The sequence below is a fragment of the Ctenocephalides felis genome, unplaced genomic scaffold (genome assembly GCF_003426905.1).
Source record: "Ctenocephalides felis isolate EL2017-DRISC unplaced genomic scaffold, ASM342690v1 CF-g0.4_SCAFFOLD_03571, whole genome shotgun sequence".
Classification (NCBI taxonomy): Eukaryota; Metazoa; Arthropoda; class Insecta; order Siphonaptera; family Pulicidae; genus Ctenocephalides; species Ctenocephalides felis.
In genome coordinates, this window is record NW_020539725.1 from 29,502,821 (window position 1) to 29,528,922 (window position 26,102).

The 26,102-nt window shown below is 29.8% G+C and overlaps 1 protein-coding gene and 5 non-coding genes across 10 annotated transcripts in view; 1 reads left to right on the forward strand and 5 right to left on the reverse strand.

The window, feature by feature from the left end:
* LOC113385359 (disheveled-associated activator of morphogenesis 1) overlaps positions 1 to 26,102 on the reverse strand; it is a 340,934-nt gene that overhangs the window by 146,074 nt on the left and 168,758 nt on the right. The window lies entirely within an intron of this gene.
* Trnad-guc lies at positions 2,386 to 2,457 on the forward strand. The gene has a single exon. It is a non-coding gene; the product is annotated as a tRNA-Asp (tRNA).
* Trnak-uuu lies at positions 9,372 to 9,444 on the reverse strand. The gene has a single exon. It is a non-coding gene; the product is annotated as a tRNA-Lys (tRNA).
* On the reverse strand, positions 14,807 to 14,878 carry Trnad-guc. Its single transcript has one exon. It is a non-coding gene; the product is annotated as a tRNA-Asp (tRNA).
* Trnad-guc lies at positions 16,613 to 16,684 on the reverse strand. The gene has a single exon. It is a non-coding gene; the product is annotated as a tRNA-Asp (tRNA).
* On the reverse strand, positions 19,239 to 19,310 carry Trnad-guc. Its single transcript has one exon. It is a non-coding gene; the product is annotated as a tRNA-Asp (tRNA).

The window sequence follows — 26,102 nt, forward strand, 5'->3', positions numbered from 1 at the left end:
TTTACCATCAAGCTCAGCTTTGACAGTGTACCATATAGAATTAAGTGTACATATATTATTATAACGATGTGATTCCTCTATCTGTTCGCTTCAGCTGGTCAAGCAAATTATGTGATAATTTTGTATCAAGAACATCTCTAATTAATTCAACGCTAATTACATTGTGCACAGTTGAACTAACTGCAAATTGATAGCATATCGCGCTATAAGAAAAATTACAATTGGAATTGTGAATCTGTAATTCAGTTCAAGACCGCAACCGATTGTTATGTTCACATCCGTCATTTTAGTGCATTTATAGTATAGAATCATTTGTCGAAGTTTCTATTGTTCTGAAGTTATATTAGACAGAGAGCCAGCATCTCATAGGAAAATTATTTAGTATTATATTGTTACAGTAACATCATTTACTATCAATTTCATCGTACTACAGTCACAGAAAGATCACAATCAATTTCTCTCTCGAATCCTCTAATTTGTGAGTTGTTTCATTTGTTCTGATTAAATTGAAAACAATTTAAACTAGGTGTAATTGTACCTAGTTAAATTTGTTTTCGTTGTGTAAGTGCTACTCTACCTTAAGACAATTTACAACAAGTGGTGCATGACACCGTGCCTTAAGGCAATTATTGAAACTATCCTTACCGAAAATTTTCAAAAATATATATATTTCAAAATAGATTTTTGAATATGTTGACTTTTGAAAATTTTACTTCTTGAAACTTTTACTACTTATACTTTTTGAATATCTTGCAGGTCACGCTTTTGTAATTTGATACTCTTGTCTTTTGGATATTGTAAAACGACTCCCTATCTATTAACGCAGTTTATACATTTTCATTATCCAAGTACACCTCATCAGATTTACGTTTCGACGATTATTCCGAATCAGAATTATAGATTATCACAACGAAAGAACAGCTATCCACGATATGTAATAATTTCATGCACGAATTGTGTATAGGAAATGATGAAAAGTTAATATAATAGTGTGTTCTGTTGCATGTGCATGCACACGCATTTATGAAAATAAATACTTTTTTTAAAATAAATATAACGTAAAGGCAATTGAAGACGATAACTATAAATGAGTAATATGATATATTATTAGCGCAAACGGTTTGCCTCACTTAGTTTTGTTGTTGGAGCGTTTAGATGCATGAGACTATTACATCACACTATCACAGTTACATCAACCTTTCTTTTTTTTTAAATTTTAATATTTAATGTTAATAAATTTGTTGCATACATTTATGAAAAAAATTTAGTCTCTGGGTGAAATTCATTTATATAAAGTGATGAAATTTTAAGAAATGTTTATCTGCTAGGGTATCGGTTGTTAAAATTTAGAACAAGCACATTACCGTAAACTGTATTTTTTTGTAATAGCATTAATTTATAACCCCTTTTATACAATACTTTTTACTATTATTAATAATTTTATAATGAATTTTGACCAATCATAAAGAAAATTGAGATAGTATAACATGTCACGTATTGCTTTTTGGCTTGTATAAATATAAGTAATTCTCATTAATTTTATTGCAAAGTACTTAAAATTAATTGTTAGGAAAATTCATTAGTTTAAACTGTTTCATACATGAACATTGTATCGAATATTCCAATTATCTCTTGCTTATAACAAAATATTATATTTTTAGTACAAATGTAGCACCTTTCAATTAATGACAAACACTATTGTAAAAAAATATTTGATCAATAGAGTATTAGTTATAATTTTATCTTTTCTTTACTATGGTAGCAACAGTTCGACATTGCAGTTAAAACTTAATAATAATGAATTATTATTATTATTACAAACATCTAATTAATTTGATAAAATTAAAAAATAAATGAAAATAAAACATACATGTTAGATAAATCATTCTAAAAGAAGAGTACATTTTTTATTCGTTCATATATATGTTTATTCAGTTTGTTTATACACTTTAAATATTTTTTTCAATTTGAGTTCATTCATACATTACTTATAACTATATATTTTTCAACCTACCACAAGGTAGCATTTGAACCCTTTTCACTCGGATGCCGCCGCTTCGGCGGTAAAATTCATATAAATCTAGGAATTAGCGAGTGCAAAGGGTTAAAACCTACCTCTCTGCACTTTAGTCACCGACATTACTGATTGCCTTTCCTGAATGGTTGTAAATATATTGAAACGTAACTCTAAATAATTTATATTTGTGTTCTGCATAAAAGAGTTTGTTTTGAAAAAAATTATTTTCAGTTTTGGAAAAAATATATTTTAAATATATTTACTTAAACAAATTATTCTACCTTTATCATATGATGATAACTAATTTTACACCACCGTAAGCATGATTCGTCCGCGTTGACTACGCACTGTAAGCACAAACTACCAAGTCCTCGGTAGTATAGTGGTCAGTATCCCCGCCTGTCACGCGGGAGACCGGGGTTCGATTCCCCGCCGGGGAGGATATTTTTTTATCCTTTTTATGACTGAATTTTATATAAAAGGACCTTTCTTTACGCAACTCCGAGAAACATTAACGTTTTTTTATTCCTAAACCAAAAAAAGCTTTACGGGCTCATTTTGTTAAGGATGGGGTTGATTAGACCCTTTCGGAATAGCTTATTGTATTTAAAATGGATACTGAGGAAGGAATTGACTCCAGAAGCACGAATAAGGAACACTGGCTGCGATTAATAAAGTATTTATTTACACAAATAACATCTAACACTCATACGGAAAAACAAGTGAACGTCGTACATGACAAACGAGCCCTCATAAAAACGCTGCTGATGATTAGCGTTTATATGCAAATCGTCTAATTTTGGAATTGCCAGAGAATTAGTGTTGTCCGATTCTTACTAATGTATCTTGCTCGTGCCATCTGCTGTCGATATAAATCATTTTATTTAATTTGGTTGAATATAACACATGCTTAAAGGATATATAGGATTTAAATTTCATATTCTTCCAGTCGTTGATGGTCGAGTCGATGGTCGAGTCGATGGTCGACTCGTACGAAAGATAGAGTTCTTTTTCCTTATATCGACTTTGCATATTATAGCTACAAATACTGTAACTTTGCTAGTAGTAAATTTATAAACCGGTTACATATTTACATAGTTTAATTGATACTTTTTGAAAAATAATTTACACTAACACACACATATTTAATTATATTAAGTGAAATTTATTTATTAATTTTCTACGTTTACTTTCCATTTCACCTATTCATTTTATGCGTTTGTTTTTTTACTAAAATTTACATTAAACCGAAAAAAAGTCATTTTCTAATAGAACGTTTTCGATTGCATATAAATGGTCATATGAATGATTTAGTGATCTGGAGATTTCCACATATTAATTACTATGGTATTTACTAAAATTATTTCGTTCGTTAGGATTGTTGTTCCTTGAATTTATTTACAATTTATTATTGTGTTACATGCAATTAATTTTTCGAATTGTTTAGAGCTAGTTCTTTTCCGCTACTAATGAAAAGTTAATTTTGCTATAGGTATACTTTTAGCTAGAACCATAGTTATATTTATAAAATTAAAAATTCATTAAATTGGAATTTGTTTTATACTATTTTAGGAACAAAATAATTAGCTGAGGGTAATTTACAAGGAGAGTGTCAGGTTTACACGTCTGGAGTTTTGATGAAATTGATAGATAAAACAAACCTCTTAAATATCATAGGTTTATTCGAATACTTATAAGTTTATAATATTTAATTCAATATTTTTATTATATTAAGTCCTTTCGAAACATCGAGATGATTCTATGGTTAAGACGGGTCAGTGAAATAATTTGTTTTCATAATTAGTCTGCTGTCAGAAATATTTGTGTGTGTATCTACATAAATCTTACTAAATATAATAAATTTAATTTTTGAGTACTAACTGCAAATTTTTTCTTATTGCTTATTTTATTAGTTGGGCCACAATATTACATTATTAAATTTACTTGCTCTAAGCAAAACGGTTTCTCGTATAGATTAATTCTTGCTTTTAGCTAGAAGCATCACGTGTTTATGAACTATCAATCTATAGGCACATGATTCGACATTTGTGAAAGTCTATTCTATACTGGCCTATACCCGATGGCCACAGAACAACGAATCTTTATATTCTTGTTCTCTGCGAAGAAATTAACTATTTCGAAATAAAAAGACTTAGATTTATATTAAAATGCAGAAATCGTTTCTCTACTAATTACGTACTAATTGCAGAAATAAATTCTTGAAACTATATAAATTGATATTGTGGAGGGATATTAATCACTATTATAAAAAATGAGATTTTGCTTGCTTGTATTTAATCAAAATGCTTCATTATAAATACATGTATTTATAGTTGATTTCAATTTTAATAATCCTTATGATTTTTCCATTATGTGGGATATGATACAATATATATAATACATAGTTTTCTACCCTAAGGATATTTTACATTTCCCAATTTTTCCAATTTCGATGAATGAATATAAATAAAATAAAAAGATCTAAATGTAAAAAAAAACAAAAATTTTTAGCAGTTTTCCAAAAAAATTATATATCCATTTTTTTAAGCATAATAAATTAATCAACAACGTATAAGGAAGAAGAATAAAAAATTGCAAGATAATTCTTATTAATAGACAATACTTGATTGATACAAAGTTATTGATTGATAATTAGATAATTCTTATTAATAGACAATACTTGATTGATACAAAGTTATTATAAGTATTCGAAATTTTTTTGCCATTGTAAATTTTTATTATGTTTCTTTTGGTTTTAATTATTGTTACTCTAAATAAATAGAGTTTTATATAAGAAGTGCAAAAATCAATTAATTAACTATTAATTAATTTATAAAATCAAATTTGGGTGAATAGGTAGACAGGTAAACAGGCAGAAAAGTAAAAAAAAAATAGACAAGTAAGCAAGTAGTTAGTCATTACTAGTTGACAGGTAGACAAGAAAAGAAGTAATTAAGAAAATAGAAAAGGAGATACATAGTCAGATAAACTCGATATACAGGTAGGCTGATAGACAAGTAGACAGGTAGATAAGTATTCAGATGGTAGGAAAAGTAAAAAAGTAGACATGTAAACAGCTAGACAGGTTGACAATTATAGGTAGAGTCAGGTAGACTGATATAGAATAAGACGAGAATAAATGTAGATAGGTAGACATGTAGACAGGTAAAAAAATATCTTTGTTTAAATCGATTATTCACACATATGGGGAAGTTCATGCAACTTTGAAGTAGTTTAAACTACTTCGAGTGGCGTGTTATGCGGAATTTTGTACTAAGCATGATTGTCTTAAAGGAGTTCTACACTAAATGTCAATATATAAATAAACATACCTAATTTATACAAGTGCATGTGTGTGATTTTCTATATTTTAAAGTGGGTGTACGTACATGAAAGTTAGCTATAAAATTTGACATTAAATATTACTATATTGTAGATTTACACACTTTTACTCCTTACACTATAAAACTCAACCTTTCAAATCGCAATTTAAAAATTTATCCGATGAATACTCTTAATAAATTAATGCTATTAAAGCCTAATCATTTCACATTGAATTGACCTATAACTTATTCAGTACCCATATTGATTGCGTTTTATGACATATTTTATAGCTTTAGAGTAATTCAACAAGTAATAAAATTAGTTAAATGTTGAGAGATCAATGCGTTATCAGAAATAGGGAAACTTCAGTGCTGGAAATGTTACGTATCGTTTGGATAAAAATTATCGTCATTGATATAACTATTAGCATTTAGTATGATATAACAAAAGTCGTAAAGTTACACAAGCTGACCGCATTTTAGAACTGTTTGATCAAATATTATGCATTTTAATATTCAATGCATTACGCCGATGAGTTTGGATAAAGACAACCGTGGCAATGGGTCAAATCGTCTGTGAATGCGGTAATTTAGCTTCGGCGTATTTTTTAGAACTTCTAATTGGAAATATAAATTTGTGCGTTTGTTGATTAATATTGGTAGTCATATAACAATGCAACTAGTAATTGTTATTATAATAATGCTACTTTCTACAAATAGACATGTGTATGCATTGAGTAGGCGTATGAATTTTTGATTAGGATTTAATTGTTAGTCAATATAAATAGGTTTGTTTTTACAATTAGGTAACTAAACCAAATTTTGGATTGCTCTTCACAAAAAAATTTACTCTATATACAAAAGAATTTGACTTGTAAATTGTTCAATAAATTAATTTCAAAATGAATTTAAATGTTTTAGGATGTACAAGTGTTTCATATTGAGTTACATCAGTATAATATTACAAGAAATATAACAATAACTCATTGTCAGATAGAAAGCATGCTGACAATGGCACATATATTGTTTTATACATCATACTCGAGTTAAAACTATTTTTACTATTTTCATTTATTTTTTATTTTTACTATTTTCACTTATTTTTGGGCACCACTGCTATAACATGATTAATAATTTAATAGTTCGTGGCCATCAATGGAGTTCTGATAAATTCTGTCGTCTGATTGATTTTATGTGATGAGAAATAGATCAAGTTATGTATTGTTTTTTTCTTAAGGTAATAATTATTTTGATTAAATAAACAAAAACTTCTTAAACCGCTATCCTTGTAGACAATTTGAATAGAAAAAAAACTAAATTGTTTCTTAAAATAATTTTAATAGATATTCATACGTTTTTAGTTGCAATTTGACTCTTCTTCAGTGGATAAAACTACAAAAAATTATAATCATTCTTTTATGTGGTTAGTTTTTTTAATGGTACATCTTAATTTTTTTCAATGCACTGTATTCCACAAAAATGGTTATATATTGAGATACAATTAGTCTTCGAATAGACACTGATATAAGGAAAAATACTATAATGTGGATGAAAATTCTAATGACCAACAATTCGATCATTTTTTTTAATATTTTTATTCTTTAATTACTATTGATTGACATGAAATTGATTCTTACAACAATCTCTATAAAATTGCTCATGTAGTATTTTACTTTACCATACACAGCATTCATATTAGGTAATAGTTACTAAACACTAATTAAACAAATTTATTAATTATACATTAAATAAATAATATCAAAACTATTTACCGATAAACGAAACTGACAACCTCCCATCATTAAATTAACATTAATTTTGCAGGAATATATATTTTTTTTAATTTACTCACATGCTAGTTCACATATCATACGCAGTATTTAGTAACTATTTATTCCTATTAGGTAATAGTTACTTCGACTAAATACTAATTAAACAAATTCATTAATTAGGCAATAAATAAATAATATTAACTGTTTACCGATAAACGAATCCCATCATTAAATTAAAAGTAATTTTTCAGAAATCTCTAGAAATTGGAATTTTATACATAGTCGTGAGCAGCATACAAATATCGTTTAGCGTTTAAGTTTGTTCGTTTGGCATTAAAATATCAACGACTATGAAACACCTACAAAACAATTTACTAATCGGTCGTAAATGCTAAGAGATTTATTCAAATAAATATCTAAAATGCACGTGCCTACTCATTTCTATCAAATCCTATAAGAGAGGATAATAATTTGATAGAATATAATTAAATTGCTATTTCGAGACAGTTATTACAGTAATATATATAGTAAATTAAATATTATGTTCGAGGAGGTGGGTTAAAACTTGAGTTTCCATTTAAGCTAAATGTATTAAATATTATAGGCAGTGGTGGCCAATATATTATATAAAATATTGCTGATTTTTCAATTGTTATTACTTAGTACCTTTGATAAATCAATTTAGGGGCAAATTCTCCGATAAAATAGACCTCAAATACGAACACATTCTTAATATATCCGCTTACATTTGATTTGATATATCTATTCAGTTTATTTTTAAATATGCTAATTAACTGGATATAAGAAGAATATCTATATAAGTCTTCAAATAGTTGTTAATTAAATAAGCATAAAGATTTTTCGAAATATGCGTTCTAATCTAACAATCAAGGAGCAGAAAATATTTTCTAATTTATTAGAAGAAACAACAATCAACTTTATATAAAACATATCAATAGCAATGGTATTATTGTTTATTATGATAAAATTTCAAAAGAATGAAAAAACTGAAAAGAACAATTTAATGAATCCTTCAGCATCCTGAAATATCAAGAAACAATTACCAATCTTCATCTTCCAAGTTCATTTATCTTAAATATAATTTATTTAAATTCTTAAGGCATCGAATTATTAGCAATCTATAGATGTAATAAAACTTTTATTATGGATTTTATGACTTGATATTATGAGGAAGTAATCTATACTGTGATTTTATTGCGATACGTTTTTATTACTGCACTATGGATGCATAGCAATTCATTGCCAATTTACAAATCGAAGTTTATTTACCTGTTTTAGAGGAACTTAATTGTTGTTTCTTCTAAAATAAACTTTAAAATAATTTCCGCTTTTTATATTAAATTTTAAAACGTATATTTTGAATTATATCGTGTGTAACTAATACAGAAATTCATTTATTTTATATGAATGTTTTCTAGTTATCATAATTAATGTGCAGTTAATTAGCATGTCTAAAAATAAACTGTGAATATTATCTCTAGTGTAAACGATGTAGTGAAATGATACTGAACTTTTTTTTAATTATATATAAGAAGACAAATACATAATCATACAATTTATTTCAACTATAAACTTTTTTTGGGTTTTTTAATGTAACACTTAAAATTTTAAGATGCGATAACAAATTTAAATAACTTATTAAATATTAAATTATGTATACTATTATTACATGCAATCGATGCTATAACTTATTTCAAATTTATAAGTTTGTCATACCTGAATTATAATTTATAACAAACATCGTTAACAAAATAAAAAAATCGACTTAATCAATAAAAACTAAATTAATTCATGAGTGATTATAAGTATTCCGAGTTAACGTTACCGGACCTTAACTCCGAGTATTTTCTAAAAGCAAATTCTCAAAAATCAACAATTTTTATATTTGAACCAGTTTCCGTAGGACTTTAATGGTTGGAGTATGTTCATTAAGGCCAAGTACTCTATTGTTATACCAAATTTTAGCTAACGTCAAAAAAACTAGGTACTTATTTTCTCAAACTTTGATGAATTTTTAAAATTAAACTACTTGTCGTAACGCCGTAATATTTCAGTAAGTTCCATAAGACCATGATATATAGCGCTAAAAAAAGTTCCATAATTATATTAATTCGTGAGAATTAGTAAAAAAGGCACAGTTGAGTAAATGAAAGGCGTTTTAGTGTTTAATGTGTCTCGTAAGTTAATCTAAGTTATTTTTTTTTATAAAAAATTAAATTTAGTTAAAAAAAATATTGCCGCCCGAACAGGGACTTGAACCCTGGACCCTTGGATTAAAAGTCCAATGCTCTACCGACTGAGCTATCCGGGCTTGAGAAATCGTAGTGTATAAGTTAACGCCGAACATGTCTAGGATACTGTCTCTACATTTGATTTTTAAGATTTGTCTCTATATATGACTCTGCATGGATTATACACCTGTGATACTAAAATTATCCCATATAAAGTCTCAAAAGGTTTTATACGTAATTGTTTTTTATTATTATTATTTTTTTTGAAAATATTGTATGCAAATGAATAGAGTTCCTAAGAAATGAAATTATACGCGAATTTCTTTGTTTTACCACTTAATAATTTTGTAAAATGTACGAATTAATTAACGAAAGAGGTAATTTTAAAATAGTGTTGATAAAATAGCGAAGGTTATATATGAACAATTATTAAAATTTGTTATTTTAAGGACAAAATAATATTAATTCATAATAGAGTATGACCATGGTATAAGCTTAGTTTTTTTTAATTAAATTAGTGAATTATTTAAAAAATCGTTGATATATAGGATGAAAAAATTTGAGTTGCTTTTACCTAATCATTGCGTGAAAGCAACTACTCCTTATTTAAAAATAAAAGTAGCAAATTTTCCTTATTATGTTCTAATGTATGATAATTAATTATTAGGTCCTAATGTAGGATAATTAGGTTTTATTATTTTTATTTTGCGTTTTTCACTTTTAATAAAATAATATGAAATATAATTTAGATATTTAATGTAGCATTTTTGCTACTTTAATCTATAGGGTATACTGAAAGCAATTTGTATTCATACAAACAAAGAAATTAACTATTATCAAGTTCATAAAAGTGCAAAATTTGATGACAATTTTAATGTAATTTTTGTTTGACTCTTTTCAATTGACTGCAAATTTTCTAAAATGCATTTTGCCAATTATGCAACTTTTCCCAAATTTAGAATTGTTGTATATTGTTATACACTACTACTATAATATAAATTAATAATTAGTGGTGTATGGTATCGTGCCTTAAGGCAAATTGCTGGAACTTCTCGTACAGTAATGAGATATTTGAAGAATATAAATGTTTTTAAATTTATTATTATAAATACTGTAACTTTCATTATTCGTATTTTATAGACAAAATATAAAAGATTAAATTTGACGATGACGTTTATACAAGTTTACATGAGTAAATGAATTGAACTTAATGAAGGGGGGTTAATATGAAGAATTTAATTTCATATTTCTAATAATTATATGAACTGCATTGCAAAGTTAAAATTATGTCAAAGCGTATTGACCCATACGCCCAAAATCGGTAACAAAAAATTTTATGTACATATACACACATACATCCTTTTTTTGTAAGGTATGCCAAAATGTTCAGAATCTGCTGAAACGTAAAGATATGCAAAAAACAAATAATTCGATTTTTGAATGATTAGAATAACTTACCCTATGGAAAGTTAATTAAATAGTTCATTAGATATGTATGAAATTTTTGGTAAGTTATGCCAGAAATATTATACGTGATGAGTAATAGATCAAGTTTAGTTACGAGTCCGGCGCGAAATTTACTAGCATCAGCATTTTTTACTTGAACGAACCTTCTGGAAGTATTTCTCTATTATGCTCAACTAAGCAATATCAGCTAGTTTAAAATTACTAAAATGCTAAAACTGTCGTAGTTTTCTTGCGTGCTGGAAGGATTTTTTAAAATGTAGTATTGTAAGCAACTTTTATAAAATTATTTACTAATATTATTATTGGCTCCTAAACAGAAAACTAGAATTATCAACTTACAACAAATTACTTATCTTACTTATCATTAGGCTGTGGTCAAACCCGCGTGGACCTACGGATTACAACTTTGGGGTACTGCTAAAAAGAGCAATTTAAACATAATACAACGAGCACGAAACAAATTCCTGCGGCAAATATTAAACGCTTCTCACTACACGCCAACATGGATCCTCCACAAAGACACGGGTATACCTACAATTCAAGAACATATATCAATGTTTGCCTGTAATTATAAGAATAGAATTGACGCCCATACGCCACTGGGCGTATCTACTAATTTGTAAACAATCAATTGTAAATTTAAAATTATTTACCAAAATTAAAATACAAAGACTGTCGTAGTTTTCTTGCGAGCCGAAAGGATTTTCTAAAATGTAGTATAGTAAGCAACTTTTAAAAAATTATTTACTAATATTTTTTTAAATAAAATTCCGATGCAAATTCTTGTTTCTCGATTTACTTGCCATGATCTGCATCGATCCGCGCCGACCATGTGCAATCGAGCGCGGGCAACCTGTTCTTCCTTCATCGATTTCGTCTCCGATCAATTGACCCAGTAAACATACCGCATTCGACACACATATACAAATAAGAAATAATACTGACCCATCCATACATTTACATTATAAATATATATACGTACAGGTGTACGATTTATATTCATTCTAATATTCATATCGGTACCTCTGAGGCATTTATAACGGACCGCCTTATGTGATTCTTTCCACTTAGGAACATCTCATTATTTTATTCGCATGCTCCATTCTGTTTGTGTAATGTATATGATTTTCTTTTAAAACAATGATTGAAATGCGGCAAGGAATTGGAGGAATTTTTAACAGCTAGGAAATTTAATGAGGTTTTATTATAATGTGCTATATTATAATCGTGGGAATTTTACACATATAGTAATTTTGAATTATATGGAATTGCCTGTGGAAAATCACTGGGACACATTAGAATTAAGATTTTTAAATTACAAAGTTTAATTTGATGTATTTTGATATGTTTGACAAAAGACGAAATAGCTGTAAAAGAGATGTTAAATAATAACAGAGAAAATGAAACCCATCTAAACCCATATAATACACTTAAGTTAATGGATATGTGATATATTATTAGCAAATTTTAATTTTTTATATATTATTAACACTTTAACCCATGTGTTTATTTTTTTAAATCTCGTGGTATGCAATTATAGAGTTACTCTATTTATTTGATGAATTAGTTTTCTTTGTTATCGTATGGATAATTTAATACACATAACGTTTTTATGCGAAATTATTTACATTATACTTTTAAAAGGATAATTAAATCTAAGGTTCTCTATATTTAGTTCAGACCACTACTAAAAACGTGAAGAGCAAATACATTTTCAAAATTCGCATACACATAGTAGTTATCGTAATTATTATAAAAAACTGATTTATGAATAATTAATACCAATAGCATCGTCAATTGGTAGGTATCTAAAATAAAATCAATTTTTTTATCAGTTGAGTATAACACTTTTTGATAAATATTATCATGATTTCTAATTACAAACTTGACGCTAGTTTCCATAAAAATTCATACTTCATAATAATAATATTAATGTGCAAGAATTTCAACACAGTTTAACGAAATTTTCATTATGTTTTTGGAATTATTACTGTGATTACATATAGAGCCATTATAATAATTCTGCAATAAATAATTAAAATGATTATAATTTGAAGTGTAGTTTAAAATTACATTACTGTTATGGTAATGGCATTTCGTATTTATTAACATTGTAGGCTTTCTCAGAATTTGAAATCTTGTTGAAGTTGTTTTAAGTAGATTTTATTTTGTGGTATTTTATATTTTTAATACATACGAGTATTTAATGTGCTAATTTCAGTATAAATATGTAAATATTGTTATTTAGATTCTCGCTCTATTGTGTCAGATAGTGATGATATCAAGCAAATATTTTAAAATGCTATTTCAAACTAATGCATTATTGGTCATTTTGATATGTAAAGTCATTACTGATATTTCATCAAAGTATTCTGAGTTGAGAAGAAAATTATTAATTAAATATAATATGTATTTTACCTTAATACATACATTAATGTTACATTTTATATGTCTAATTATTCTTTTCTTTTTGTTCTAGGTAAGTGAGATCACACTAAACTTCTACCAAGTATTGCATAAAGGTAATAACTATATTTTATTATCAGTGCATAAACATTCGTCCAATAGTATGTCTTATCCTGCATTTATTGGTAATATATTATTAATTAATATAAATGATTCATGGGTAACCAGTATGAGAATCGGTTAATGAATTTGATGATATATAAAAGAAACTGTTTCAAGTAAAACTAGAATTTTCTCATTGACTTTTCCTTTGAAAGAATCTATAAACGACATCAATTTTAACGAAGGGCACTCGACGATCGCGAGGCACTGCAAACGTTGAAGTTAAATATAGGTGCTGATGAATGCGGGAGAAGGTTCATAATTATTTTAGGAATTTTAATAGAGTCATTATATAATTCAATGTTATTTTATGTATATATATATATATATATAAGTTAATTTTGATGTTGAGATAAATGAGTAAGTTCTTTTAGGGCGATACATATAACAAAAATGAATTTACAAAATAATTTTTAGTTTCCAACCGTTTTGACATATAAATTAATGACTTTATCAGTGGATTTTCAAATCTTACGTCAAAAGATGTGTACACAGCACAAAGGTTAGCACTAACTCAGTGATTTCTAACCTTAATTGCACCGTGCCACCCCCGCTCTATTAAAAAAAATGTTGCGCCCCCTTAATTTTTTCCAACAATTTTATTTTATAAATACTAAACTGATATTATCAGCTTACAAATTATTATGCAATATTATGTAAAAATATGCATATAATATAATTATTTTTTTGCGCCCCAAATTGGAAACTGCTGCACTAACTTGCCAATAATCATACAGTTGATGGGCCTCGGACACTGTAGCTATTACAAGTTCGTTTCTAAAAACGTCTTAATTTTATCTACTTTATTGACCAGCTTTGGTGTAATCTGTAGTTTTTCCAAATGTTTAAACATACAATTTTAGGTTATCATCAGTGGATAAAGATGTGGTCTTACGTCTTATATCAGTAGATATGGGCAAAGCGAGCACTACCATTCATACCAGTCGGGGACCGGGGTAAATTACTCCAAATTGGGTAAAAATTGACTTTTTGGGGGTAAAAAGTATGATTTTTAATTAATATTTATTGTATTTACTAAGCAGTTTCCCGTATGAGGGTAAATCTTTCTTTGCCATGGTGGTAATCAACTTAGACTAAAATATTTTGGGGTTATGATTAAAATTTCCCCGGCCGCTGATTTATACACTAACTTCTCTTTAACGAAGATAACAACAGTTTATGTGACATTTGAGTTCTGGATCTAATTGTAAATACGAGTTGCTCTTGCAAAAATATTCTGCAATTTATCTAAATCATTCATGTTGCATAACTCTGCTTCATTCAAATACTCTATTTAAAACAAAATAAAATTTCTTCGTATGTGCTCATTTATAGATATGGTTTGTGCATATCTACTGATGGAGACAGTATACCTTTATCCACTGATGCTGACATAAAAATTTAATCCTCCCCGGCGGGGAATCGAACCCCGGTCTCCCGCGTGACAGGCGGGGATACTGACCACTATACTACCGAGGACTTGGTAGCTTTTGCATTTTCTCTTCTGGTGAAACAAAAATTTTTGAAAAACTATTGTAAGTTTTGTGGTCCAATTCTCCAGATAAAATAGTTTTGTTATGCTACGGGTTTTTATTGTTCAACAATCACACAAGTTGTTGGTCGCAAGCTATGAAAATCCTAGGTCTTTGCTGATCAATTGAGCGTTTTACATAATACTAACTTCTAAAATCTAACCTCCAAATAGCACAGATGCCAATTAACAATGCTATCGAAAGTTCAACTTTAAAATAAATACCCCACAGCCTTATAAATTATTATTTATTATAATTCCTTATCTAAAAAAAGGAAACTTGGCGTCCTATACTATCAGCTTTTTATCAGGCGCTGGAAAAGATCTGATTGTGAGATAACTCAGTAACTAAGAATAAAACTACCATCTTGGATCTTAGATATTCTTCTAATAAATTACGGAGTAATTAGCTTTTTATATAATTACAAATAGTAAATTAGTTACTTTGTCCATTACCTACATTGAAGTAGTGAATTTCTAAACTTATTTATCCTTCATAAACTCTTAAAATTTCTATTAAAATATTATCTTCTGAAACAGTGATTCAACACTCTTCTACATAGAAGTTTTTGGGCTCGACAATGCTAAATTTCTCAATATTTCATTTCAAGTACCATTTAAGTTAGTCATTACAAATGAAATTTGTAATGTTTAGAGGCCTATCGATGGGTATTATGGCCAGTCTCGCCTTTTCTTGTGCTGTCAGCTGTTGAAACCGACCTTATACCTAAATGTCAAAAGCGTCTTGTGCTTGGTATGTTCCTATTTAATTAATACAAGAGACATTCTACATTGTAGGTCAATACCAAATGCTTATATGCTCATATACATAATGTCAATTTATTAATATGTTAATCCGATAATTGGCGTTTTGTAACGATAATAAAAATCAACGTGTACTTAGGAGAGTACTTAAACCTCATTTAATATGCAAAGATGCGGTAATACTAAGGTAGTTACTGTCAGACTCTTGCCGATATTTTAATATTTTGACAGATACATTTTATAGACTCTCGAACTGGATATCTACTAGTAAAATAAAATTTCCATTTATGCAAATGGTTTTTGCTACAATTCATTGTAGTATTTCAAACCAAAGAAATATTTTTTAAAAAAAGATTAGTAACTCAAAATTTTCATTCACTTTGATTTTTGGCTTTATCTCAATATAAATCCTTTATTTAAATTATAAGAATCAAATATGATATAGTTATAGTAAATATTTGCATATCAGAACTATATGAATACTCTATTCTGTGATCATGTATAAAGCCTCTAGCATCTTCAATCCAAGCTGACATTTTGAGCATACACGTGGAATTCGCATATTTTAATAAAGCTTCGTTTATAATGATATATTATAAATCTTGTTTATACAATAATTTGATAGCTAATACATGATAAAATCCCGTGCAAAAGGTTACAACTTATCACAAAGTCTTTACAATTGGACGTATTTCGTACTTTCGTAATAGATTTTTGGGTTCGCTTTAAAGACGTGTTATTCATTACTTAGAACCAGAATTCAAGTCGATTACAAATTCTTGTTTACGCTATTACTATTTTATTATATATGATATTCGAAAAGAAAGTATCTATTCTGAGATTTGACTATTGACTATTGATAAAATATTATAAATTTTTATAAATATTTTTTTTTTAAAAAGGATAAAAAAAATATCCTCCCCGGCGGGGAATCGAACCCCGGTCTCCCGCGTGACAGGCGGGGATACTGACCACTATACTACCGAGGACTTGCTAGGTTTTGCTTACAGTGCGTAGTCAATGCGCACGTATTATGCTTACGGTGGAATTAGCATTAGTTATCATCATAAGATAAAAACAGAACAATTTGTTTAAGTAAATGTCTCTAATTTTTTTTTATATTTTCAAAACAAATTTAGGCAAACTGTTTCATGCAGAGCAAAAAAATGAATTGTTTAGACTTCACAGTTACGTTTTTTCTTTCTTAAAATTTCGTTTACTAACCCATTGTAAGTGAATTTCTGATTAAAATTCCACTTTGTTGAGGAGGCTCAAAGCTGTCAAAAAGCTATGCCAGTTGTTATTATTATTAATTGTTTATTCGAGCGTTTTTCACAATCTCAATTGCAAAGACCTAACCTTCAAATGACACAAATGTAAAAAATATAACATTAATGCAACTTACACCATGAAGCATATGCCTTACTTTACCATCTAAATCATTATATGAAAAATCCCCAGCAAATGCGTCCGGCTAAAATTGTACTGTATAATATTACTGTTATAAAAAGGTGTATTAAATGGGCTTAGAACTTTTTCTTTATTAAAATATAAATAATGTAACAGTAAACATTTATGCCAAATATAATGATTGATCTATTCTACTATTAACCCTTACGGGACGGCGCCGATTTCAAAACAATTTACTGTACCGTCGTTTCAAATATTAAAAAAAAGACTATATAGCAAAGAAAAATACTAAAAATACTACTAAAATAACTTAACATTATTTTCAAGATACAACACTGTTTATCACTGCTATATGTAATCTATTCAACGTTTTGATGCAAACTGAGTCATTGTTTATAAAATAGCTTGTGTCTCACAGAGCATGTTTGTTCACACAGGTGGACAGCCGTCCCCAAAGAGTTAAAAATACAAAATTAATTATTTTCACTATTAAGTTCCATAATCACTAATAATCCATAAAAATAACATTTTACATATTACTTTTATTTTTATACATGGATAAAAACAGTTATTAACTTATTCTCCGAGCATTAGTTATTAAAGGAAGAAAAAGTACAAATCTTATCATTATCTTTCTGAAGTAGCGCCGAGAAGCGTGTATAATGTTATTATTTTATCTGAATGAATAATCCAATCAAAACCGGAACGAAATGATTTTATTTCGCTGTTCGCATGCGGTGAATGAATTTCAGTTTGACTGATGTCTGTGAAAACGCTTTTCAACGGAATATAACTTCAGTTTTTGAAAACGAAAGCATTATTAGAATTGATTAGCATATTAAAAGTTATTTTGACATCTATCATAATCATGTAAACATATATACTCGTTCTTGAACTTGTTAGATTTTCTAATCTTACACTTTTTCTGATTTTAGTTTTAAATACAGTACTATAGCTTTTAAATATTTGCACTTTACAACACAATGATCTCACCAAGAAATGAATAAGTTTCTGAATAAAATTTTACAGAGATCCTTAAAATGTTATTACTAATTGAACTAGCATCTTGAATGAAAGTTCCTAATCTCGAATTCTGAACATTTTGGCTTGAATTCGTTCCTATAGTAAACACTCTTATTCTTATACGCATATAAATTATTGTGATAAAAATATTATATTGATAGTTAGAGAATCAATTTCATATAAGGTTGTGGTAGTTCTAAGGGTCTTCAATATTAGCTTTGGACAGTTTCTTCTTCAGTCTTCTTGAAATTGGTGACTCAAGAAGCTGTAGAGTTTGAATGATGTTCTAGTTTATGAAAATGTTTGACGACGTTGATTTTTATAACTCTATTTATAAATTCAATATAAAGATCGTCGTGTAAGGTCTTATTGCTTACGAACCATGGAGCATCAGTAATCTGTCTTAATATTTTTGGCTGGGCACGTTGCATTAGCACAATGTTGAATTTGCTCGCGCAGCCCCACAATTGTATGCCATAAGTCCATATTGGTTCTATTACTACCTTGTAAATTAGATGTTAATGTCACAGGTTATAGGATTATGTCACAATTAACTTGGATTCATTTTTTAGTACATAAAATATTCAGAAATCTATGGCGTTCGCAGAAGACCAGTCAATGATTGTTAAAATATGTTTAAAAAACTACATTTGGAAGATATTCTCGGCTCCATAGCCCATAGTAAACTGTCCTATTTCGTATTTTATTAATTTCAATCTCTAATTAGAAATGCCTAGTTCAACGTAATGGGATAATCTTTCTACAAGGTTTGTTCAAGTATTAAAAAGCTGAATTAGCAAAATTCACGGACGAACTGGAAACTAAACTTGATCTATTTCTCATCACGTGTAATTTTTCAGACGACGGAATCTACCTGAACTTCATTGATGTCCAAAGTACTATTAAATTATAGAGTGATGCACAACAAAATATTGTTCAAGTATAGATGAAAGGTCATATTTAATATAATTTTTTTTAGGAGCATTATTTAATTCGTAGAGATTTTGAGTTAAACACATACGAATGGACCAAGATCTATAACCCACTGTAATTTCAAACATAATTCTGAAAATAAAAATAAATTGGACTGATACAGAAATAAAATAAATCCTCTCCGGCGGGGAATCGAACCCCGGTCTCCCGCGTGACAGGCGGGGATACTGACCACTATACTACCGAGGACCTATGCCTAACAACCTATTTTTGGGACTCCGACTTGCCGTCGTCGGTTGATGGTATCTAACAATATTCGATAATATTTGACTCACTAAGTTTTCTATCATATACAACATTAACTAAATAAATAATTTCAATTCAATACCAGTGTTGAGATCATCAAGAAAATCAGAACAATTATTTTGGTACGCAATCAATAAACCGTACCAGTTGAAGGTAAAAATCCACTCCAGCAAGCCATAAACGTTTATTGAATGTCTTGTTTATACATTCTTCTTGTTGTAACTTTAAACTTGACATTCACATATCCGAAACTTTTTTCACTGATGCATAAATCACAGCAGAATTTTTCATTTACGGTCATCGAAACGGAAACATACATCACGAGATGATGACCAACGTCCGAATTCTCCACGGTGTTGTATGATTGATAGCACACATTTCTTCATGCTTATCAGATCTTCTTGATGTTTCTGCAATTAAATTAACACGAAGAAGATTCGTTGAGACCATGCGGACGGTTCTCGGAATGCACATATTGTGACGCGGGGGGGTTGAAGCCCCCTTCTTGGGGTATGCAATGGCTGCCAAATACTATATTTTAGCCTTGCAACCCTATTACGAAGGGGTTACTTCAACACTCCAATCGCCCGCTAAAGTACCTGTAATTACCTGTGGGGGTTAGTAGCTACTATACGAATGAAACCAAGATTACTTTTATAACTAACTCTATTAAATAATTAATCATACATCGCGTATGTGTTTGTGGAACTTGACTGTACTTGCATACAGTCAATGTTCCCTAACTAATACCACTATTCTTATATCATGGTATATGTGCTTATATGGACATACGAGGGGGAGAATAGCTACAGCTTATAATTTACATAATCTGACCTTTAAGCTGGACCTGTCTTGTGCACAACACACACACCACTAACACTAACGTATCCCAAGGCATTCGCCTATGGGATACGTCTTCGTTGGCTCTAACTTCTTAATTGCCAGGATCTCCGGAGCGTCTCTCTGATGGACCCCAAGAACCAATGGATAGTTAGGGGTAGTGGTAGGGATGGTATACCCTGGGGGTTGACGACCATCAGGCGACAATAATTATCAATACGACGATAATTATGATTATCGTCACACGCCCCCCTGTCACACCAGAGCCGCCCTCGGCTCTAAAAATTGTTGCTACTTCTCAACAATGTATGAGGTCCCCGTAGCGGTATCCATAATTGTTGGCCGTACGTTCAGAGCCTTGTTTACTTAATATGAATTTGAGCGTAGACTGTAGTTGTGGGTGTGTGCCTTCAGTAATTGTGCTTTCGGCCAGATATATGACGCCTTGGGTTCCTAACTAGCTATTCTCCCATTTGTTAACAAAGAAGGTTGATGAACAACAAACAAAAAGAAATCAACAATAAACATCACAAGTATTCAATAAAAATAAATATAAATTGACAATCATAATCTGTAAGACAAATATCAAAACTAAATATATATATATATATATATATATATGGGTCAATTTGACTTTCAACTAAACTTAATTAATTTTGTTTTCCAATAGCTCGTGTTTGAGAAAAAAAAAACTGTACTTATATGAACTTCAAATCGCGATTTCATTTAAATTAGACGAAAGAAAAACTACAAATTATATATAATGCTACAATACAAAAAAAAATTACACGTGGAAAGATTAAGATGTTACTAAAAAGAGAACGTTTTCTTGTACAATTTTTTTTTATCGCTATCTTGACAATAAACTTAACCTATGTGTGTGTGCTGTTCCCTAATTTCTTGGTTGTAGTATTAGTTATTATGAAATAAACGTAACCCGAAATCTAAATTAGTTCGCCAGAATCGATGAGCCCGATGATATGGACAATATGGAGTAACGCGTGAAAAAACATAAAAGAATAGCTAATGTGACGATGAACAATAAGAAAAAATTATTTACATTTGCTTTAAACTAAACTCGATTACTTAAATCACTAGATGACTAACGAGCGCGACATTTACAGTAATTCAGTCTCTACTGGTGTGATTGCCCCCAAATACAAGACCACAGATGGGGGCTAAGATCTAGTTATCCTTCTTGCTCCCCCGCAGCGCCCCAACCATAATAACACTAGACCGACCGCTTAGCCCCACCCAAAACCAATGGCACTTACAATCACCTGTGTAAGCGGGACACACCCAGAGTTCCCCAGCTCGGCACAAGGGCCCTCAAAGGTTGCCCCCTTCGCGGGGAAATGGCGACGTGCGACCTATGGCGCCATTCCAGTCTCACTGAAGGTACCTTCGCAAATAATCCTATAATTTCATACATAATTGTCACAAATATTCAACGGCTGCGGGTTTGATTAAGGGCGGTTTCCCCGATTGAAACCGTACGCGTCCATCGATTCGGACATCTTAGTGGTCCTTGCTCGTGGACAACTGGGCCCAGCTTTAAACAATAATAATCTCAAATACACATAACAAAAACGTACATCCGATATGCGTCCCGATATAAGCCTGCAGACTTATATTATACAATTTTACGTTGCAACAACCTACTCTCCACAAAACAAAAATCCCACTATAACTTCCGTGCACCATGACGACTAATATCCTAACATATTCTAAAACTTAATTCTACAACCTATCTAAGGGAGGGGGAGGGGAATCTTAAGACTAAACCTTATATTATTATTATTTAAAAAAAAAGTAAATGATTTTTTTCTCAATCATATACTTCTACGCCGAAAAAATCTTTTACTCTACAAAAATGAATCATGTCGTATCAATCTAATTTCTTATGAAACGAGCCCGGACGTTTCATGCCCAAGCGTTACTGCTTGTCCCGGCCGCTCGGACTAAAGCTACGTCAACCGACGGCCGAGTTGCCTACGGTATAATCATATACAAAAAAAATTGAAAAAAGGACTATTGAAAATAAAAAATTAAAAAGGATGGTAAATGCTACGACACGATCCTTCAGTTTATATATTCATTTATATAAACTAACTCATACTTATACTTGATTCTGAACATTAAGTTTGCCCTATCTCTACTACTCCGTACATACTTGTTTCCTTTATCAATTTCCTCATTTCATTAACTCTATTTGCCATATCGGACCCCTTAATCAGGATTGGGCGGTCAAAAACACGAGCCAATAACTATTGACGAGACAGAATTAAGTATTTTCAATAAAATAAAATCGTATTTTGTCCATATAAAAGGGCGTCACGAAAATTAACCAAACGCCGACGGTATAAACGCGCGATAATACACTACAACGTTCGTTTGGTTTGATTTACGGTGACACTAAAAAAACAAAAAAACAACACGACGAAAATAATACGTTTACCTCTAATCATTCTCATACTTAACATAAAACTATATTATATTGATACATATACAATCGGGCACCATAACATAATTAACTTTTTAAATTTGCCCTCTATACTCTCATTACCTTGTAACAAAGGCTATAAACTCTATCCGTAACCAAACCAAACCTTTCGCGACGTACGGCTAAAAAAAAACGACACAACGATATATACAAATATAAAACAAAACATTATTCGAATATATTAAAATGGCGAACAAACGGATAATGCAATAATGATAATAGGATAAAAACAGTAAAAGTGACGAAGTTACGCGTATGATATAAAACTAATTTTATATGGAATAATAAAACATTAAATTTATAAGAATTAGACAAACGTGAAGAAGAAAAAAAACTACTAGTTCGAAAATAAAACAGCGAAAAAATGTCACTGGCCGTTCTAGCTGTATGACGCACACAACTAGAGCGTTTATCCAACCGTCGGGTACAGGTCCGTACTTGGCAAGACCGAGTGAAACCCTTACCAGTGTCCCTGCCCCGCAGAGATATGACTTCTAAAAGACACTTTGTGCCTGCAATCTGCTCTAATTAACGAAGGTTGGCTAGTCCTTTCGTTACCGTGCCGCATACGATGTATAACTAGACTGGTCGCGATAGCCGTTGTGATCGTTATGCAAAGAAATCATATCCCAATCCTATTATTAGTAGGATCGGTCGGATAAAGCCGCGAATAGAGCACCAGACAATGGTGACCCGGCAGAACTGAGGCCAACATTAGTACGCGTAATAATAAAAAAAAGAGAGAAATATTTAAAAAAAGAAAAACATATCAAAAATCAATTATTAAAACTAATAATCATAATCAAAATTATTAAAACTAATTCATTATTGCATCATCTTACAAAAAAAAACACGAAAATACACGACGTTAAATATAAAATATAAAAAAAAAACTATACTAATACTACAAACCAATTATTATACCTATTTATTATACAACAATCCAGCTGGTCAGATATGAATAGCATGCCTATGTTTCAACTATTTGAAAAAAAACTAAGTCCTTGTTAAACTAACAAATCCGATTCGGCACTGTCTGCCTGGCTCAAAAAACTTCGACTCTCTGCACGCGTTTCGTACGCGCCAAACATCTCACCCCGTGAGTTTCTCAAAATTCTTACACTTTTACACATAGGCACGCTAGTCTTTATGCTAATTCTCCCCCGTAAAATTACTTAAAAATAAAACCAACGATAATAGCAATTTGTTAAAACTTGTTAAATTGCTAATCCTACACTTGACTAACAAAAGTGACAAAAACTTGACTTATTCGGATAACTTTCAAAAACTTTTAAACTGATTAATTTATTATAAAATAATTTTCAACTTAAATTAAATTTTTCTATATAAAATAAAAAGTAAATTCTTATCCTATGAATTTAGTTGAAAAAAAAGTTAACAAATTTTTTAGCTAAACTCTCATAAGAGTTTAAGTAATTTACCAACAAAACATAAAAAGAAAACACAAATTCTTTCTAGTAAACATTAACTTATTTAAAAATCCTAACTATTAATCTATATAAGTAAAGAAAACTTAATATTTTTTCTACAACTTTCTTGGTCTACATTATTCTGAATTAATAATTCAAAAAAAATCACAAATAAGAAACCTAGACCTTAATTTAATTAAATTATCCTAACTATTTTATTCATAGCGCGTAAAAATTAAAAAGTAATCTTGCCTCATTCGTCTTTAAATCGAAAAATTTGGTAATTACAGGTTTGTTAACAACCGCGAATAAAAAAAACTAAATCAAAAATAAATGAAAACCGCTATAAACTATTTGTGTTTATCTGTACTTATATCCGTACTTATGTTTAAAAATATTATTAAAAATGACAACAAAATGCATTATGCGCGCGAACATTTTCAAACCGTTTAACAATCACTGGGTGTGAGTATGAAATTTTGCACTTGTACGCCATGCCTGTGTCGCGCACAGGTCAGGTCAAAATCACTGAAAAAGGATACTTGAAAGTTAAATTTCTCCGAAAAATGGCCATGTGTTTTGCGTGACCGCCGTATGTGCGCTAGAGTGTACCATATTTGAGCTTACTAGAAAAAATATATTCGACTATTGGAATATTATTTTAGAAAATAAAAATATTTTTGTGGATATATATCGCGATTTTTATAATAAAAAAATAAAATGAAGTAAAAAAATTGCAATTACTACATCTACGATTATGTGAAAATATAATTTTTTATTTATTTATTTTTTTTTTTATTGCTTACTATTCAAACATAATAATGTAATAATTTGTAATACTGTAAAACAAAATTGGGGAGAAAAAAAATAGAATTAACTTAATAGAGCAAGAATTAAAATTGAATTCGATTAAAAAAATTACAATTTTGTTATTTTATAAATTTTATACTATTTAATATTCAAAACTAATTGCAACGCACCAAAAAAACGCGAAAAATATAATAAAGTTTAACAAATCCATTAAAATACAACAACTAATAAGTTTCACACTCACGCCTTATTTAAAATCAAATCAATGATTTATAATCTCAAAATATCGGGGTACGCGCGCTTTTAAGAAACAAAACTACAGATAAACACATGTAGCAATACACATACGAAAATACACACACATAAAGAAATTGCGCGACGTTTAAAATTTGATTTATTTCTATCAACTTCTATAAAAATTACGAACGCATTAAAAATACAACCTAAACACGTATACAGTGGGAGCTACTCGCTTGGTTTTTTTTTTATTAAATATTATTTAAATATAAAATAAAAAAAATTGTAAGTTGGGGATCGAATACGCTTTCATCATTGTGACGCGAGGGTTGAAGCCCCCTTCTTGGGTATGCAATGGCTGCCAAAATTATATTTTAGCCTTGCAACCCCTATTACGAAGGGTTACTTCAACACTCCAATCGCCCGCTAAAGTACCTGTAATTACCTGTGGGGGTTAGTAGCTACTATACGAATGAAACCAAGATTACTTTTAAACTAACTCTATTAAATAATTAATAATACATCGCGCATGTATTTGTGGAACTTGACTGTACTTGCATACGGTCATGTTCCCTAACTAATACCACTTATTCTTATATGGTATATGTGCTTATATGGACATATGAGGGGAGAATAGCTACAGCTTATAATTTACATAATCTGACCTTTAAGCTGGACCTGTCTTGTTGCACAACACACACACAACTAACACTAACGTATCCCAAGGCGTTCGCCTATGGGATACGTCTTCGTTGGCTCTAACTTCTTAATTGCCAGGATCTCCGGAGCGTCTCTCTGATGGACCCCAAGAACCAATGGTAGTTTAGGTAGTGTAGGGATGGTGTACCCTGGGGTTGACGACTATCAGCGACAATAATTATCATACGACGATAATTATGATTATCGTCACAATAT